This window comes from Rhopalosiphum padi, chromosome 2 (assembly GCF_020882245.1).
Source record: "Rhopalosiphum padi isolate XX-2018 chromosome 2, ASM2088224v1, whole genome shotgun sequence".
In the NCBI taxonomy this organism is placed as follows: Eukaryota; Metazoa; Arthropoda; class Insecta; order Hemiptera; family Aphididae; genus Rhopalosiphum; species Rhopalosiphum padi.
Window position 1 is genome coordinate 33,020,727 of NC_083598.1, and position 19,338 is coordinate 33,040,064.

Below are 19,338 nucleotides of genomic sequence, written 5' to 3' on the forward strand. Positions count from 1 at the left end.
TGGACCGTACCAGTATTCCGCGTTTATAAATACCGTACTAGTTTTCCGTTTACCGTTTTTAAGTTTGTTATCGAGAATTACATACTTTAGTTTACATTGTATAAACGATTAGGTTTTTAAAAAATTTACCTTTTTCATGTTAATCAATAATGCTAATTATGGTAATAATAAACCTATACATTTTTGTATCATTCCAATTATAGTCAGCATATAATTGTTAAAATTATGATGATCCTGAAAAAGTATTGATTATAAATTAATGGTTATATCACTTATATCAAAGTAAATATAGGTGATTAAAAAGGGCACCAGTAGAAAGGATATTTTTTATAAACGTGTAATTACTTAAAAATATATTTTTTTTTTTATTATAAATTTATTATACGGTCATAGTTTCAACAATTTTTTGTTTTTTCAATATTTTTAACAATTACCTACAAAACAACATTTAGGAAGATTGGATAACTCAATTTTATTGACAAGGTGATTTGAACGTTGTTACTCATACTAACTGTGACGATCAGGCCTGCATTAAATTACAAAAATGTATAGCCAACACGCCATATCTATACTATACAGTATACATGCCCCGATGCCCCTAATAATGAGCCTACTTATTCTAAATAAACATATGGCTTGGTGCACTTGGAAAAACTTTAGGAACTCCGTAAATAAAAAATTATTAAATTTACTCACCGAAGAATAAGTAAAATTAGCTATACCAAATTACCATATATTTTCATGCTATACTTATTTATTTATCATGCATTCGGTAGGATATGACCTATACAAGGAAACATGGTTAGATTACCTTACCAGAAAATTAACACCATCATTTATCTTGTCCGCACTAGCGCAATACTTGTCACTTCCAATTTATAGAAAAATAAATTTTATTTAAATATTTCACACAATACTTTCTCCTTAACCGTCTATATTGAATAAAAATATCGAGTACGTAATCGTTCAGCCGGCGCATATCAACAAATCATATTCCCAAATCGAAAAAAATGCGTATAATAAGCAGCGTACCGTATGCGTAGCTGCCTTAGCCTTTACAGCACATACACTGACTGTTATTTCTAAAATATGTAACACAATGCATGGTAAAAACGATAGGAAAACCAATATTTAATGAATTATAGGTACCTATCAACTAATAATCATATAAACTGGCGGAAACCAAAACACGTCTATTCTTGAGCACCAGACGGTATGCATATATGTCGGTGTGTCGTCAGCCACGTGATGGTAGTGGGACCGTTCAACCTGGAAACAACAGAGAATGTTTATTTGGATGTACGAGTGAGTTGCGTTCCCTCGATGATCACAATATAGTTCATTCGCGAACGTTACACGCATGAATTAAGATAGAATGGATTAGTAACGAAAGCCATATTACCAGGCATCCAGGATGTTTATTCAGGTTAGGAGTCTTGTTAGATTAGTATGTATAAAAATAATAAGAGTGTATCGAACGGTAACTACCTATGTTCATCATAATGTAGGCAGACTAGATAACTGTCTACCATCTGCACATCTGTTAGTTAATTTTAAGGCTATTATTTGTAAAAATTAAAATAAACTACATAGTATTTTATGAATGTAGTTGACTGAAATCAAAATATTAATTATTACTGATGATTCTAACACGTTTATAGAAGAGAACGCAAATCAATCTCAACTAACCTACAACGGTATGTTTTTAAGTTTATTATCGTCAATTATATTTTTTAGTTTACATTGTGTTAACAATAAATTAGGTTTTTAAAAAATTTACCTTTTTCATGTTAACCATTAATACTGATTAATATGTTAAAAATAAACCTTTACTTTTTTTTTCTTTATTCCTATTATAGTCAGCATACAATTGTTAAAATTATGATACTCGTGAAAAATATGATGATTATAAATAGTATTTATAACCAATAATAATTATATCCAAGTTAATTTAGCGGATTAATATATTTCTGTTTTTACAATAATTTTAACAACAATGAGTTACAAAATCGTTTTTTTTTTAGTTTTTTCTAATGTTTTTAGTATTTCCATATAATTAAAAGTATAGAGAACATTAAAGAAGTTTAGATAACTCAATTTTATTGACAGATAAAAGTTTTTTTATAAGAGCTATTGTTTTTATCCAACAAATTAAAACAATAATTGTTAATTGTTATAGTTCGAATTTTAAATTAGACCGATAAGTCAGTTCTACTAAAAATATTATTATTTTATTTATTACCATTCGTTAACAAATATTATATACTTCACATTTAATAAAATTCATGATTACAATAAAAAAATTAATTAAATATGTATTAAACTTTCTAGATATTGTAAAAATATTTTTCAATTATACAAAACAACAAAAATGTGATGAGTATGGTAAGTACATATTATAATTCTAAAATGTAATTTTATATATAATAATTTATATAAAGAAATAATTGAACATAACTCATTTATATAATACTTATTACGTAAAAAAATATTGTTATTTACTAAAATAAGGTCTTTATTTTCCTTTATTACAGATCCTCCAAAATCTCCATACCAATATTGTTTTGATCTCCGTAAGTAAAGAAAAATATAAAAATTCAAATTTTATAAATTTGAAATTTTTCAATATTATAATATTCTATGACGAATTTTAGACGTAATAATATACTTTAGAATGATGAGAACATATTTTACGTTCAAAAATAATAAAATAACTTGATATAAACCTAAACAATTGTAAACAAATTGTGCTCATTGAATATAATCAAAATGTACAATATTATGTAAGAAAGTTGTAGGTTCTCACAAAGAACTGATTTTTATTATATTTTCATTTATTATTATATTGTGACTTAAATTTAATATTTTAAAGAAGTTTTCTCCAAGCGAGACCTTTGCTTCATTTAAATGAATAAATGATAACATTTCATCATATCTTTATAAAATATTTTATTTTGTAACATAAACTTATTTTTTTTTCTAAGTAAAAACTCTGATTATTTAGGGTGCCTTGATATTTGTTATTGAATATTAAATTTAAAAAATGATTAGTTATACAAAATAAACTCGATTCAGTTTTCGTTGAAACTATTCAATATTGTAAAATTAAAATTTCGAACGCATATAAATACAGTTTAGATATATTTATAGCGCTTTAAGAAAATATTTTTCTAAAAACTATAAATGAATATTATAATATGGAATATTAATGTCTGTCATAATTCAGAACATTGTAAATAAAAATCAAATATTTAAACTTACAGCTCCAGAGAGTGAAAGTAAAAATACAAACTTTATAGGTATTATTAAAATATTCTTAACCTAACTTTCAAATATTATTATTTCAAAATACATATATTTATAACAATTATTAATGATTACGTATTTTGTAACTATCAAACTATGATATTTTATTGATACTGTAAATATATATTTAAGTATATTATATAACAAATTATTATTATGAAACAATTAGTTTGATTAATAATAATGTTTTATTTTTCTAGTGTGTACAACTAAATTATACAATTTGTTTGAGTTATTAAGTATTAAATAATTTTAAATTTCACTAGCAATGAAGGGAAAGTTATTTTTAGTATTTTTGTTAAATTATATTAATAATAAAAAAAAAAAGTATTTGCTATCGGTAAAAGTTAGAAAAAATTGAATAATACACAATCCATCTTATGACATAAAGTTATGGTTCATATATATATATCTTGAATTTTGGATGAATTATAATAATGTCAATGAAAGTTAAGTATATACTTTTAGCTAGAGGGTTTTTTTTTTTTTTTATAAATCTATAAATAGTAAATAGGTATGAATTGTTCAATTTTCTCATAAATGTTTGTAAAAATAATTCTTCAGAGTCATAGGTAATCTAACATATACAAGTTAAGCTGTTTATTATATAAGATTAATAATATAGATATATTATCATTTCTAATATTTATAACATAAAGTAAACATTTACAAATGTCTATCACAAAACATTTCGTTTAATAAAAAATAAAACGAAGTTTTAACACTAAGATGTTATACAATATATCACTTATCTATAACAAATATTCATAAATAATACAATTTTATATTCATATCAATAATTTCATGAAGATTTAACACAATGCCCACAAACTGAAAGTGTTTTTTCCCATCAATGCTTAACGAAGGTGTTATATGATATCATTGACAGTTTTAGAATTTAATAATAATTATATCGATTTTTCAACAGGTTTAGCTTTCAAAGCATTATTTAAAGGTAAACTATTAATGCAAAAAAACATAAAAATATTATTAATTTATAATTGGTTTTAGAAAAAAATTGTATGAGGTTCTATATATAATTTTTCACTTTTTTGGTTTAAATTTGTATGTATTTATTTTAATTTAATGATTTGTTTTTTTTTCTGTTATCACTTTCTGGGACAGTAAAATTAATTTGATTTTGAAAGATGACAATTGTTTCTGGAAGAAAAGTGGATCAAGTTGTTACTTTGTGAAATGTTAGATATTTCCAATAATTATTATAATTATTAATTACCAATATTTTACTGTTTTCCTTAAGCAAAGAAAAATATATAAACTCAATTTTAGAAACGTGGAATTTTTCTGATATATCTAATTTACGTTTACATATAATAAAATAGCTTGATACCAATCTGTATAAAATTAAAACTTCGAACAATTATAAATACAAGAATGCATTTGTTTAGATATAATTCGAGTGCTATGAGAATATATTTTTGTAAAAATTTGTTGTTTATTCTTTTTGAATATTAATTTATGTCATATTCAAAACTTTCTATTTAATAATCAAATTTTTAAACTTACATGTTCAGCGAATAAAAGAAAAAATACACAAATTACAGGTATTATTAAAATATTTTAAACTTTAAACTATAATGTATTTTAAATATCATCTATACATTGCTATGAACTTTATCAATTTATTATGTCATAATATAATTTATAACGATTATTGATGAATATTTATTTCGTAATTTTCAAACACTATGGTAATTTATCGATAATATATATATATTATAGAACACATAACTATGTAATCATGAAGATATTAGTTCGATTTCTATCTGTTATAATTTTTCTAGACTGTAAAATAAAATACACGATTTTTTTTGATTTATTTAATTTATTTACTAGCATTGATGGGAAAGTTATTTTGTATTTTTGAAAATTAAATTCATAAAAAAATGTGGTTAATATCGGTACAAAATAAAAAAAAAGAATAATACACAATATATAATAACACATAAAATTATTGGTTCATAAGTTGTATTTAAAAATCAAATATATTAATTTACTGTTCCAGAGAGTGAAATTCAAAATTCAAAAATTACAGGTATTATTAAAATATTTTAAGCTATAAAGTATTTTTAATATTATTTATACATTTCTAAGAATTTATTTAATTTTTTTTTCAAAACATAATTTATAACAATTATTGATGAATACATATTTTTGTAATTATCAAACTCTATGTTCATTTATTGATACTGTGAATAAAGATTAAATATATTATACATTACATAATTATCTTATTATGAAAATATTAATTTGATATACAACTGTTTAATTGTTCTAGAGTGTACAAGTAAAATATACCATTTGTTTGATTTATTTTATATTAAATATTTTAAAATTTACTTGCAATGATGCGGGAAAGGAATTTTTAGTAACTGCAAAAATTGAATAATACACAATATATCATAACACACACAATTGCTGTTCATTAATACATCTTACATTTTGAATGTATTATAATAATGTGAATGAAAGATAAATAGTTACATACTTCTAGCTACAATTTTTTTTTTATATATAATAATTTAAATCGTACTTATATTGGTATTAATTATTAGATTCAATACTTCGTTCATCTTTTTTCACTGGTAAGCTTTTTATAACTTTTTTTTTGTGAAATTGTCACTAGCTATTATTTAAACTTCTTAATGCGGACATTTTGTACTATTATAAATACAAAAAGTATACAATTTATTTATAAATTATATACCCAAGTACAAAGTATATAATAATATTAATTATTAAAATGTAAAAATTAAATAAAAAGTCAATACACATATACTTAAGTAAGGAATTTAAAAATACGTGATTTTCTTTTTTTTATGCTAAGGAAATTTAATAGTTTATTATTATCACCAGCATTGGATTTTGTCTCTTATGAGTTCTCAAAGAAATTATTGTTTGAAACAGATTTAATATTGACTCGTTTATATTTTATATATTCTTAATTTATATAATAGTACAAAGTGTCTGCGTTTTGCCATTTTAATTTTTACCCGACCGTACAAAATGTCCGCGTTTTGCACTTTTAATGCTCAATTGAAGTACTAAGTAACTTAGATAATTTTTTTTGTCATCACTTTCTGGAACAGTAAAAATGATACGATTTTAAAAGATAGTGGCTGTTTTTGATAAAAAAGTGGATCAAGTTGCTACTTTGTGAATTCCAATGTTAGATGTCAATAATTTTAAAATTGGGGTAAACAAAATAATGTAATTAAAATCGGGAATTTTTAAAATTGTTTTTGTTTTTTTGATTAAACTCACAAAAGAACGACTATAGGTATATTCTTGAAACCAAAGGCTTATATTATCCTAACTACTATAAATGTTTCAATATTTTTCCACTTTTTACTACTTTTTCACTTTTTTAAAGGCATGTAAAATTTTTTCAGTTTTTTTATTTTCCACATTATTCATGGAAACTATTAATTCTTATACGTTTATATATACATTATTCTAATATGAATATAATTATACGAATTGAAATTGTTCATTAATTTTAAGATATTATCTATTTTTACTATAGTTTAAATTTTCAGAGAGATGTTAATAGAATTTGATTTACATAAATGTATATACTTTGGTATAAATATATTATAAATAAATAATAATTAATTATAAGTCATAAAATAAATGATTTTAAGATAAGCTATGTAAAAAAAAAATAAGACACATTTTTATGAAATATTCTTTGTCATGTACTCCTATTTATAGACTGATTGACTATCTCAGAATCGTTTTCATAGACGATGGTGTTTCATTGAATTCAATTGAAAAAAAATAAAGGCTATTATAAAATACAGTAATTTTGGCTACAGATAAAATAATTATCAGAATGATTTAAATGTTTAACACATCAAAGATTAAAAATTAGGAATTCATTTTCATTTTTACGTATTAAAAATTGATAAATATGTATAGTATATTAATATGTAATTTGCAATCTAATAAATTGTATTGGACAATTATTTGACTCATACCAATTACTATGTTTTTGTTAGAGAATACATACACAAATATAATGAAAATAGGTAAGAAATTATTCTACAATTTTTAGTGCATAGTATATTTTAGTTTGATTCATTGAATCCTAAGAAGCTATTGGCTTAGACATAGCAACTAAGTTAATTAAAGTTATTCGTATTTTCTTTATTAGAGACTACTTTTTCTAATACCACAGCAGGTAATAACTATGCAAAATATATAGTATCATTTAAATTTATACTCTTCCTAGAATATTATACTATATGTATATAGTTTTGAGTACTATGATGAATTGATTATTAATATGAGAATTACAAAAATAGTATAGTAGTTCTTAGGGGCACATTTAATAACGTACATTTTCGTTGTTAAAGACTATTTGGCAGAAGGCATAATTTATCCAGGTAATTTTTATTTTAATATCTGTTTATGATCATAATACGTATTTTAATATATATAATGTACATTTTTTATAAATTTGAGATTGATGTTTATTGATAATATTAGTTGTGTTCTATCATCTATTACATAAAATAACCGGTTTATAACATAAAATTTAAAGACTTATATTGATTACCCTGAAAGCTTACTAAAAAAAAATAATAATAAAGAAAATACACATATATTATACATACATAATTATATATTATACTATATTAGTGTACTCCAACAATATATAAATGTATAAATATAATTGTATGTCATTATTATAGTATTAGTTATAAATAGTATAAGAATGAAATAACAGAACTGACAGTAGTCTAGTTTCACTATTCATAGTACTTATAATAATAAAAATTTAAACATTTTTGGTTTTAGGTAATGAAGTAAAGTACTTCAAGTTTCTCGATGATTATTTTAAAAGAATGAAAAGTACGTATAATGGTATAATGGTATAATACATGGAATGTATATATTATCATTAATTTAAAATTAGTAATTATTAATTATAATCCATCTTTGTTAAAGTAAAAACAATGCAGTTACTCGAATATACATTTTCATTTGTACCTACATTCTTCATCGATTATACTCAAACATTATATTCAAATAAATACAATAGATAAATAATTATGTTAAGTAACAGATCAACCATAAAATAAATTGATTATATTTCCACGTGACATATAAATCGTTTTAGTATTGTAAATAGTATATGCATAATGGCAAAAATATATAAGTTATAAAAGGAAATTAATTTTAATATTTATTAATAATTGAATTCCAATCAACACCGAAACGTTTATGTTTTTGTTTGTATACATAATTTTATCAACATTTAAATTTCAAAATTCAAATTTCTATAAAAATATTTTACTGTTTTTACGTTAGTGTAATGTTTTTATTACCAAACATTACATAATATTATAAATAATATTTAACAATTAGCTAAATATTAAAAATAGTATGATAAATTTAACTTGATATCATACTTTTAAAGGCAATTAAACGTAATACAGCTTTTGATATTTAGATGCAGTCGCGGGAGATTTGGCCATTGAGACATGGTGTGCAAATCAATTTTATCCCAGATACCAGATTCACTAAATATATATTAGGCATATTAAAAGATGTGTTTTCAATAAATAATTGTATTGTAATTATATTTAATCATTGTATTTTAATATATATAACATTAACAAAAAATTAATGTTAATTAAAAAATTATGTTAAGTTACAAATCAACCATAAAATAAATTTTTTATATTTCCATGTGACATATGAATCGTGTTAGTATAGTAAATAGTATATGCATAACGGCAACAAGTTTTAAGTTACTATAGAAAATTAATTTTAATATTTATTTTTTTGAATTCCAATAAATACTAAAACCTTTATGTTTTTGTCTGTATACATACTTTTATCAACATTTAAATTTCTATAAAAATATTTTACAGTTTTATATTTTTATGTGGAGTACTGATTTTATTACATAATATTCCATAAAATTACATATTTTAAATAATATTTAACAATTAGCTAAATATTAAAAATAATATGATAAATTTAATTTGATGTAATACTTTTAGAGGCAATTAAACGTAATATAGCATTTTATATTTAGATGCAGTCGAGGGAGATTTGGCCATCGAGAAATGGTGTTTAAATACATTTTATCCCAGATTCCAGATTTAATATATATATATAAGTCATATTAAAATATGTGTTTTCAATAAATAATTGTATTGTAATTTTATTTAATCAATTACCTTTCATTGTATTAAGTTTGTTGTAAGTTTAAATGCCAACTGGTTACTGATAAATTATATATATTTTTTATGAGTATTCAGTTATATGATATTTAGAATACGAATTGAACAGCACTTATTAACATTTATATACAAAACAAAAGCTTGATTATTAGTTTAAAAAATATAATATATATAGGTATACATAACATAACTCGTTTTTTGTTATTTTATAAATATGTGTACCACAAAATTCAATCCATTAAAGTTATTTAGTGAATACTGATAGCCATCATAATATAAAGTATCATTGTAATTTGCTATTATTATGTAAGGTAGTAATAGGGTACTGTGGTGACTGTCTACCCTGAAGACTGTACCGTATACCAATGAAATACGAAAACTAAACCTATTTGCTATTATATATTTTAGAAGTTGTAACAGAATCAGAAAATGTAGTTTATCGTAGTAGATAGTCGAATTTCACTTATTACCTACAAAGAAATGGTCGAATTGAACTTGAATTGAAAAAAAGGTAATGGACGAATTGCACTCGAGTAAAAATCAGCTTGTGGTTGTACTGCACTCGTTCAAAAAAGAGTTAAAATAGAAAAAAAACGTGAGAACTTGTTACGAATCGAACGAGTACGTATATAGTGAAAACAAGTTAAAGATATTACAAATCTTATGCTTACGAACGCTACGGGCTACCTATTTAATAGCATTATATATTAGTTCGTTAATGCCGTTTAAATAACGCAGATAATTATTGTCACCACAAATTGGCAAAGAATCTAACCTAACTGAATAATAAAATATAGTTATCAATAAACATATACTATTAATACTTATATTTTATACGGTGTACTATTTAGACCTATGTAAACTACAGTTGGTACACACTTTTACGTCGCTGTGCAATTACGAACAATTTAAATTTTTATTAAAAGTGAATTAATTGTGTATCACAGTTATACATTTTACAATAAAAAAAAATGTAAATTGTGGGTTTAGATAGCGTTGTACTCATCGTGGTTGTCTTTCAAAATTATATATAAATGAATGTTCTTCAGTTATTTTTCGGTGTGTTAATACGTGACCACGAAGAATCACTTAATTTACATCGGAAAATGATTGACCCCTTTAAATGCATGATAATTTTATTGAAAAACTTTTTTTATGCCCATGTGCAATTTCAACTACTATCTGCTTTTTACCCGAGTGCAGTTCAACCATTACCTTTTTTAAACCAAAGTGCAATTCGACCATACCCACGTAATAGTTTAATATGTATTTAATATACTTAGGTTATTAAAATTCAATATTACTAAAAACTGTAAACTAATAAACATCTACGTGTATTGTGTAAATGTATACTTAGCTATTATTAAAATATTGATCTCTCGTCAGTAACTATGATTTCTTATAAAGTTTTTATAAAGTTTTTATAACATTGTCAGTGACAGTGATATCAATTATAAGCTTTGATAATGCTGGCAATTAAGATAACAACGAACAATGATTATTTAATTGTATATTTAATTTAAAATATGAAATTTAAATAAAGTGATATTAATATTTTTACAATTTACATATTATAGTAATTTATTATAAAACGTTAAATTTTTAACTGGTCTTATACTCTTTATATAAAATACAATGACATTTTGTAACAAAATAATCCATTGCAATAGCTATTATGAACTTAATAAAATATAATATACTTATACATAATTAAAATTAAGAAAAATTATTATACTAGAATTTCAAAGTAAGTATATAGATAATAACTATTAAATTATACAGGTAAAATAAAATGTATTTTTATTTTAATCATGTACTATAAAAAAACATTTTTCAAAGGCAGAAAGGACTTATTTATTCTTCGCTAATAATATTCTAAGACAATTGGTAAATTAATTTAAATTTGCGTACATTCTAAAAATTCTAAATTATTGTGTTACATTAATGTAAAAAATATTCGATGTTTGCGTAATAAGAATAAATATTTATTTTTCCATATTGTAAAATGTATATAAGTACAATGGTAATAATGAAAAAATATGTATAGTTCAAAATATACAATAATATATACTAATAAATATATTTTGATAGGTAAATTTCTTACATTATTTCTTATATTTTCTACATAATTGAATAAAAACCTACTACCTACATATATATTATATATAATAGTTTTATAGACATACACATTTGGGTGCAGCATAAATAATCCTATTAAAATGTATTTTATAATTGATATTCGATAGAGAGAATATACGTATACTAATACCTAACTATAATACCTACACAGGTAGGGTCTGAACTAAGGTGTGAAATAGAATTTATTTAAAATTAAGCAACTAGAAGAAATTTACACAGCTGGGCTAAAGTGTACACTCTACACTACCTATCATTATTTACAGAAACCTATCATTTCTTAATTTGTCTATGAGCTACTCACGGAGCGTGTGTAATTTACCACCAGCATTGGTCTAAAATATATGAAAAATACATGTGCTTCGATCTCCTTATACGCTAATACGCGATAGTGTAATAATATGAAGACATGTAGTTAATATTTATAGGTCATCTGTGTTGCTAAAAATTGTATATTAATAAACGTCTACGTGTATTGTAAATGTTTACTTAGTTGTTATTTAAATAAGTAAGCACCATAAACATCGTACCTTTTTAGAAAATAATCATATTGTTTTTTCGCACCGCACTATGTATGCTTGTATTTTGTAGTTCTCCCATCAATAAATATGATTTTTTATAAAGTTTTAATATCATTGTCAGTGACAGTGATATCAATTATAAAATTTAGTGATGCTAGCTATACAGGTAACAACTAACAATGATTTTTAATTTTATTTTTAAATTAGAATATGAAATTTAAATAAAGTAATATTAATATTTTTATATTTTACATATTTTAATAGTTAAATATTAAAATTTTAACTGGTCTTATACTCTTTTTATATAATAGAATAATATTTTGTAACAAAATAATAAATAATAATTCGTAATGGCTATTATGAATGTATTATAATATAATGTATACATGATTAAATTAAAAAAATTGTTCGTATTAGAATTTAAAATTAAGGATATAGATAATACATAATAAATTATACAGGTAAAATATAACATATTTTTATTTTAATCATATACCACAAAAAAAACATTTTTCAAAGACAGAAAGGACATTATTATAGTTTATTAATAATATTCTACAATTAATCCAAAATTATTATTTTATATTAATGTAAAAAAAAAGATAGATTTTTACGAAAAAGAATAATTATTTATTTTTTCTACATCTTATAACAGTTATATTATTTGTATAAATACGTTATGTAAATGTCAATATTAATAACAAAAAACCGTAAAATATTTATTAAAGTACAAAAGAAATAATAAAAAAATATGTTTATTTCAAAATATATATTGTCTACCAATCAAACTTATTTTTACACGTGTTATTTTTAAAAAACAATTTCATTGTATTTTTATTTTAATATTATAAAGACAAAATGTTCTTGATTAAGTAAAATCAGCGTTAAATACTAACTTCACTTATAGATAATTAACAATATATATTTAATTTTGATAAAATTCAGACATAATATCTAAGTAACTAAAATAGTGACTTTAGAAGTAGCCAGTATGATTTATTTTGCAAGGTATTAATTGTTTCTAAGCCTACAAATTTAATATATACAGTTAAATAGCTAAAAGTATGAAATAAATAAAGTAGTAATTATTAATTAGTATTTAAATTTACTGCGTATAATTAAATAAAAAGTTTGTGTAACATAAAACTTTCGGTATTTAAAAATTTGATCTTTTAACATAAGAGATATTTTGACGAACAATAAATTATAATATTATAATATATATTATTTATTCAGTTATATCCATACAGTAACATAAAAATTAATTTTAAAATCTTTATTTGTATGTCATTTATGCTTATTATATTAATTTAATTGAGTTTGTTATTTTTTTTAGAATGCTATAGTAAGGAAAATAAATTATTAAACTTTTCATGTTAAAATTAATTTATACACTTTAAAAACAATAAATAAAAACAAATATTACGTTTTTTATTGCACACCTTTAGAATACTTATATAATATGGTCAATGTAAATTGTGTAATAAAATTGAAATTGAAATTTTAAAAAATTTACATTTATATATATTTAACATATTTTTATGAACTATATTTATTTATGTTTGCGATTTAGCCCTATAAAGTTTCTCCTGTCTACCTCAAAGTTACACCAATATTTTTCGAATTTCATAGAGCAACTTCGTACATTTCTCTAATATTATCCTACTTCCTTCAAACATTCACAAGTATTTAGGAACCTATTTCTTCTAAAAACATTTTTAATATAAATTATTTTTTAGATAAATATTTATTTGAAGAATGTTTCCATAAAATATTTTTTTGAATACGTTTTATGTTTTTCAATATTATATATATAATACCGGTATTCAATTTACAGATGATTTATATGCGTTGGGGTTTGGAGGTAAGTACTTAGTTAGTATACGTTTATGGAACTGACTGCAACTTATAAATTCAATTTGTGTAAATCTTGTTTCTATATTATTCAGATAAATAGGTTTATATATTCTCTAATGATTGTAATTAATCTAATTTATAAATAAAATATGAATATAATTTACTTGTAATACAATATTAATTTTTATAGATAATGGATATAGAAACTATTGTAGTGTAATGCGATTTGGTAAGTTGCTTAGCCATTATGGTTATCTATAAATTAAAATTACGTCATACATAAATTACATATAATAAAGAATATTTACATGCTGTGTTTGAATAGTACTGTAATCAAATCTGATAATAATTTATAAGATATTTATTATTATATCAACATACTGTTACAAAGATATTCGCAAACCTAATATTTTTGTTGAAAATTCTCCAGGAATCACTATTTTTAGGTACCTTATATTATTAATAATAACAGTAATATAAATACAATGGTCTTCTATGAAACTTATGAATTATTAGGATTTAAGAGTTGTGGCAGTCTAATATGTTGTGGAATGTAGAAAAATGGCAAATGTAAATCGATGGATACCTACCTAATATGCTAGGTGAGCTCCCTAACGAATAAGTACAGATCGAACAATTGATGATAACATTTATAACTTAAATTATAGACGTCCATTTAGTGAAATATTAGATAGTATTTTGAATCAAATTAAGAGTAGATTTTAATCGAAAGGAAACTTGGTAATATTTTCATTACTTACTTCTGAGTTGTATCAAAACATAATAAAGTATTTCCTGTTAATGAACTTAAGGGTTGATAGTAGCACTATGTAAAATTCCTTGATATTTGAAGGTTAAAAAAATGAGTTACTACGTGTTTTGTACAGTTCAGCAGAAATTAAAAATAAACCAATTTTTGAAGTAATCAAATACATGAATTTAAATAATTTAGACTTAGGGCTGAATGAAGTATTTAAACTAGCTTAATTAATTGATACTATTCAATGTAAAACAGTATCAAGATGCTACTATAGCAGTTGGTCCCAACTTTTTTCATTCTACGCCCCACTTGTATATTTACTAAAATATCATACCCCCTCTTTAAATTAGTTAAGTCGAATTTTTTTTTTCTTATTGAGACTAATAAATCATACAAAGTAATAACTATATATTATACAATATACAACTATTTACTTTTATAATTTTCACATAAGACCTATAGGCTACTTACATCTAAGGACATATCATAATTTAGAAAGCAATTGTTTAAAGTTTTTAATGCTCTTGACATCATTATCTTGTATTTGTATTTTGAATATGTAAAAACGATAGGAAAACCAATATTTAATAAATTATAGGTACTTATCAACTAATAATCATATAAACTGGCGGAAACCAAAACACGTCTATTCTTGAGCACCGGACGGTATGCATATTATAATATCTCGGTATGTCGTCAGTCGCGTGATGAAAGTGGGACCGTTCAATCTGGAAACAACAGATAATGTTTATTTGGATGTACGAGTGAGTTGCGTTCCCTCGATGATCGCAATATAGTTCATTCGTGAACGTTACACGCTTGGATTAAGATAGAATGGATTAGTAACGAGAGCCATATTACCAAGTATCCATGATGTTTATTCAGGTTAGGAGTCTTGTCAGATTAGTATGTATAAAAATAGCAAGTGTGTATCAAACGGTAGATACCTATATTCATCATAATGTTTGCCGACTAGATAACTGTCCTCCATTTGCACATCTGCCAAATCATTTTAAGACTATTGTAACGTCCCCTCTTTATTCGTAAAAATTTAAATAAACTATATAGTATTTTATGAATTTAGTTGACTGAAATCAAAATATTAATTATTACAGATAATTTTGACAATTTTATAGAAGTTGTGCAACAAGAAAACTTTAATGGTTCTTCTCAACCAACCTACAACGGTATGTTTTTAAGTTTTTTATCGTGAATTATGTTTTATTTGTTTCCATTGTGTTAACAATTAAGTATTTAAATAATTGAGCTTTTATATTATATTAACCAATAATGCCGATTATTTTAATAATATACCTTTATATTTTTGTCATTATTCCGATTATAATCAGAATATAATTGTTAAAATTATTATGATCCTAAAAAAGTGATGCTTATAAATTAATGATTATATCACTTATATCCAAGTAAATATAGTTGATAAAAAAGGACACCAGTAAAAAGGATGTTTTTTATAAACGTGTAATAACTTAAATATATATTTTATTTTTATATAAATTTATTATAGTGTCATAGTTTCAACAATTTTTTGTTTTTACAATAATTCTAACAATTACCTACAAACAATTTTTTTATTTAGTTTTATTTTTTGTATGCACTGGAAAGAAAGTACGATAGTATTTTAATATCATTAAAAGTATAGGGAATATTAAGGAAGTTTGGATAACTCAATTTTATTGACAAGGTTATTTGAACGTCATTACGAATACTAACTGTGGCGAACTGGTCACCGAAGAAGTCTAATTTTCTATACTAAATTACGGTGTATACTTTCGGAATATTTATTTATCTAACATGTACATAGCACATGGTTGGATATGACCTATAAAAAGCATCGGGATTAGTATACCTAACCAGAAAATTAACAACATTCCTCTTCTATACACTGGCACAGTACTTGCATTCCCGAGTTATAGAAAAATAATGTTTATTTGAATATTTCAAACAATACATTCTTCCACACCATATATTATAATAAATAAGTATTCCAAGCAATGACCTAAGAGTGAAAAATACCCAAGAATTTCAAAATTATTAAGTTCAAGTTTCTACTGATTATGTAACGTGAAATTAAATTAAACAAATCATTAAAAATCTCACTAATAAAAATAAGCATTGGATTATGACAGAATTCAGTTTCTTTGATATTTTCCGGTTAAAAAGTGAGTTATCACATGTTTTGTACAGTTCACCTGAATTTAATGATAAATAAATTTAAAATAATCAAATTCGTTAATTTTAATAAACTAGACTTAGGGCTGAAAAAAGTATATAAACTAGCTAAATTAATTGCAACTATTCCAAGTATAACAGCATTAGTTGAAAGAACATTTTTAGCCATAAAAATAATGAAATTATATTCTATGTTTACTCATGGTCAATAATCAGGGAAAGACCCAGAGGAGAGTTTGGGAGGTCAAAATTACCCTCAAAATTACAAACTATATAAATATGTACAATACTACAATAATCAAAAATTAAATACTATTAAATTATAATAATTTATATAATGTCCACAGACTCATGAACATTTCTATAAAAATATAATTATAAATGTATAAATATACTTTGATATATTATGAAATACACGCAGTAAAAATATCGAGTACGTAATCGTGCAGCCGGCGCATATCAACAAATTATATTCCTAAATTGAATAACATGCGTATAATAAGCAGCGTGCCGTATGCGTGGCTGCCTTAATCTTTATAGAACATATACTGACTGTTATTTATAAAATAAATAACATAATACACGGTAAAAATAGTTTGAGAAATATTGTTGAGTCAGCTGATGAAAATTTTAAATGTAATATACATTGTTTGTTACTTTGGATTCTTTACAATAACATTGAAATATCGTTTTGAAAATTTCTTTAACATTGTTAAATAATGTTAGTACTTAATCTAAAGTAAACTTAGACGAACATCTTATTTTAATAAACATTTATCATATTGCATACAGTTAACATATAGAAAATGGAATTAGAAGTGGAATACCGTCGATTTTGTCTGGTGTACAATCAAGTTTATAATGAAATTGAACCGTTAAAAATAAATGAAGTGTTGAAAATTCATGATATACGCAGACGTGATTTCAGCATATACAAATGTATATACATAGTTCGTATGAATAATTTTATACACTTCCAGTCAGAAGTGCAACTGCATAAATAGGAGTTTAGCTGGCTTAAACTTTATTAATATATACCTTGTGACTAAAAACCGGCTATCAAATTAAGCAATATTTGGCATATAAAGCAATATAGCGCAAACTACCAATTTTAATAACGTAATAGTACATTAGTATGAATGAAAAATTACAGTAAATTATAGAAATATTCTTTACTATATTTATTTTTATTTGTATATATTTCAATAAAAATATAATTTTGTACGTGATTTATATTTTAATTGGGTTAGAATTTAGAACTACCTCAAATACCTTATATTGTGAAAATGAAAACAGTTTTTGAAAACTAAAATAAATTAAACATACTACACCTATATGTATACAATTAATAAAATAATAATATATTTATATTTAAATCCTTCTCAAAATATGAAATACTCAAAATTATTTAAATATTCCAGGTGTAAATTTTTTAATTAAATATTAATTTTAAAGCAACAAATAAAAATATCATTTAATTTATAATACTCAAGTTGTTGTGACTTATGTATTTTCTTATAGTTACCTATATTAAATGTTGGATTTGTTAAATATAATATAAATAAGGTAAATTGCAAGCGCAGCAAGCGACAGTGTAATGCATACTTGTTTAAACCATCTACACACTGATCTTTCGTAAATAAGGCAGACAAGTAGTACTAAAATATTTGGTTCGCTACTGATAAGAAGTCTATCTTGATTTCTCTCGGAATATTATCGTTTGAAAAAAACAGTAATAGAAGATTTAAAAATAAGTCCTGAGTTTTACGATACAGAAACAGAAAGTTCGTTGAAAAAGAAAGAGAAGAATTGACTGTATTTATAAATGAATGCAAATTTGTGTGTTATTTATTAATTATAAATTAAACAGAACTATAATAATAAATTATGATGAATGAGCATTGAGCATAGATAATATAAACTAATAATAAAATAATAATAATAATAGACTATATATAGAATCTAGATAATATTATATCAAACAACGACTTGTTCATTTTTTTGTCTATAATAATTAATTAATAATACTTTAAAAGAAATATTTATATTTTATGATTTACATAGTGTTCTATGATTGCAGGTTTTAAAAAAAATAGTATGTTTTTTAATTTGTTATCGTGAATTACGTATTTTTAGTTGCGTTCTGTTAACAATTAAGTTTTTAAATAACTTAGCTTTTTCATGTTGACCGCAATAATGCCGATTATGCTGATGATAAACCTATACATTTTTTTCTTTATTCCCATTATAGTATGCATAAAATTGTTAAAAATATGATGATCTAGAAAAATGTGATGATTATAAATAGTATTTATAACCAATAGGTATATTCAAGTTAATTTAGCGGATT

The 19,338-nt window shown here is 23.0% G+C and overlaps 1 long non-coding RNA gene across 1 annotated transcript; it reads left to right on the top strand.

The window, feature by feature from the left end:
• The first annotated feature begins 1,271 nt into the window (after window positions 1–1,271).
• LOC132923240 (uncharacterized) lies at window positions 1,272–10,279 on the top strand. Its single transcript, XR_009661142.1, has 5 exons — window positions 1,272–1,697; window positions 2,332–2,385; window positions 2,535–2,573; window positions 8,131–8,184; window positions 8,786–10,279. It is a non-coding gene; the product is annotated as an uncharacterized LOC132923240 (long non-coding RNA).
• Window positions 10,280–19,338: the final 9,059 nt, after the last annotated feature.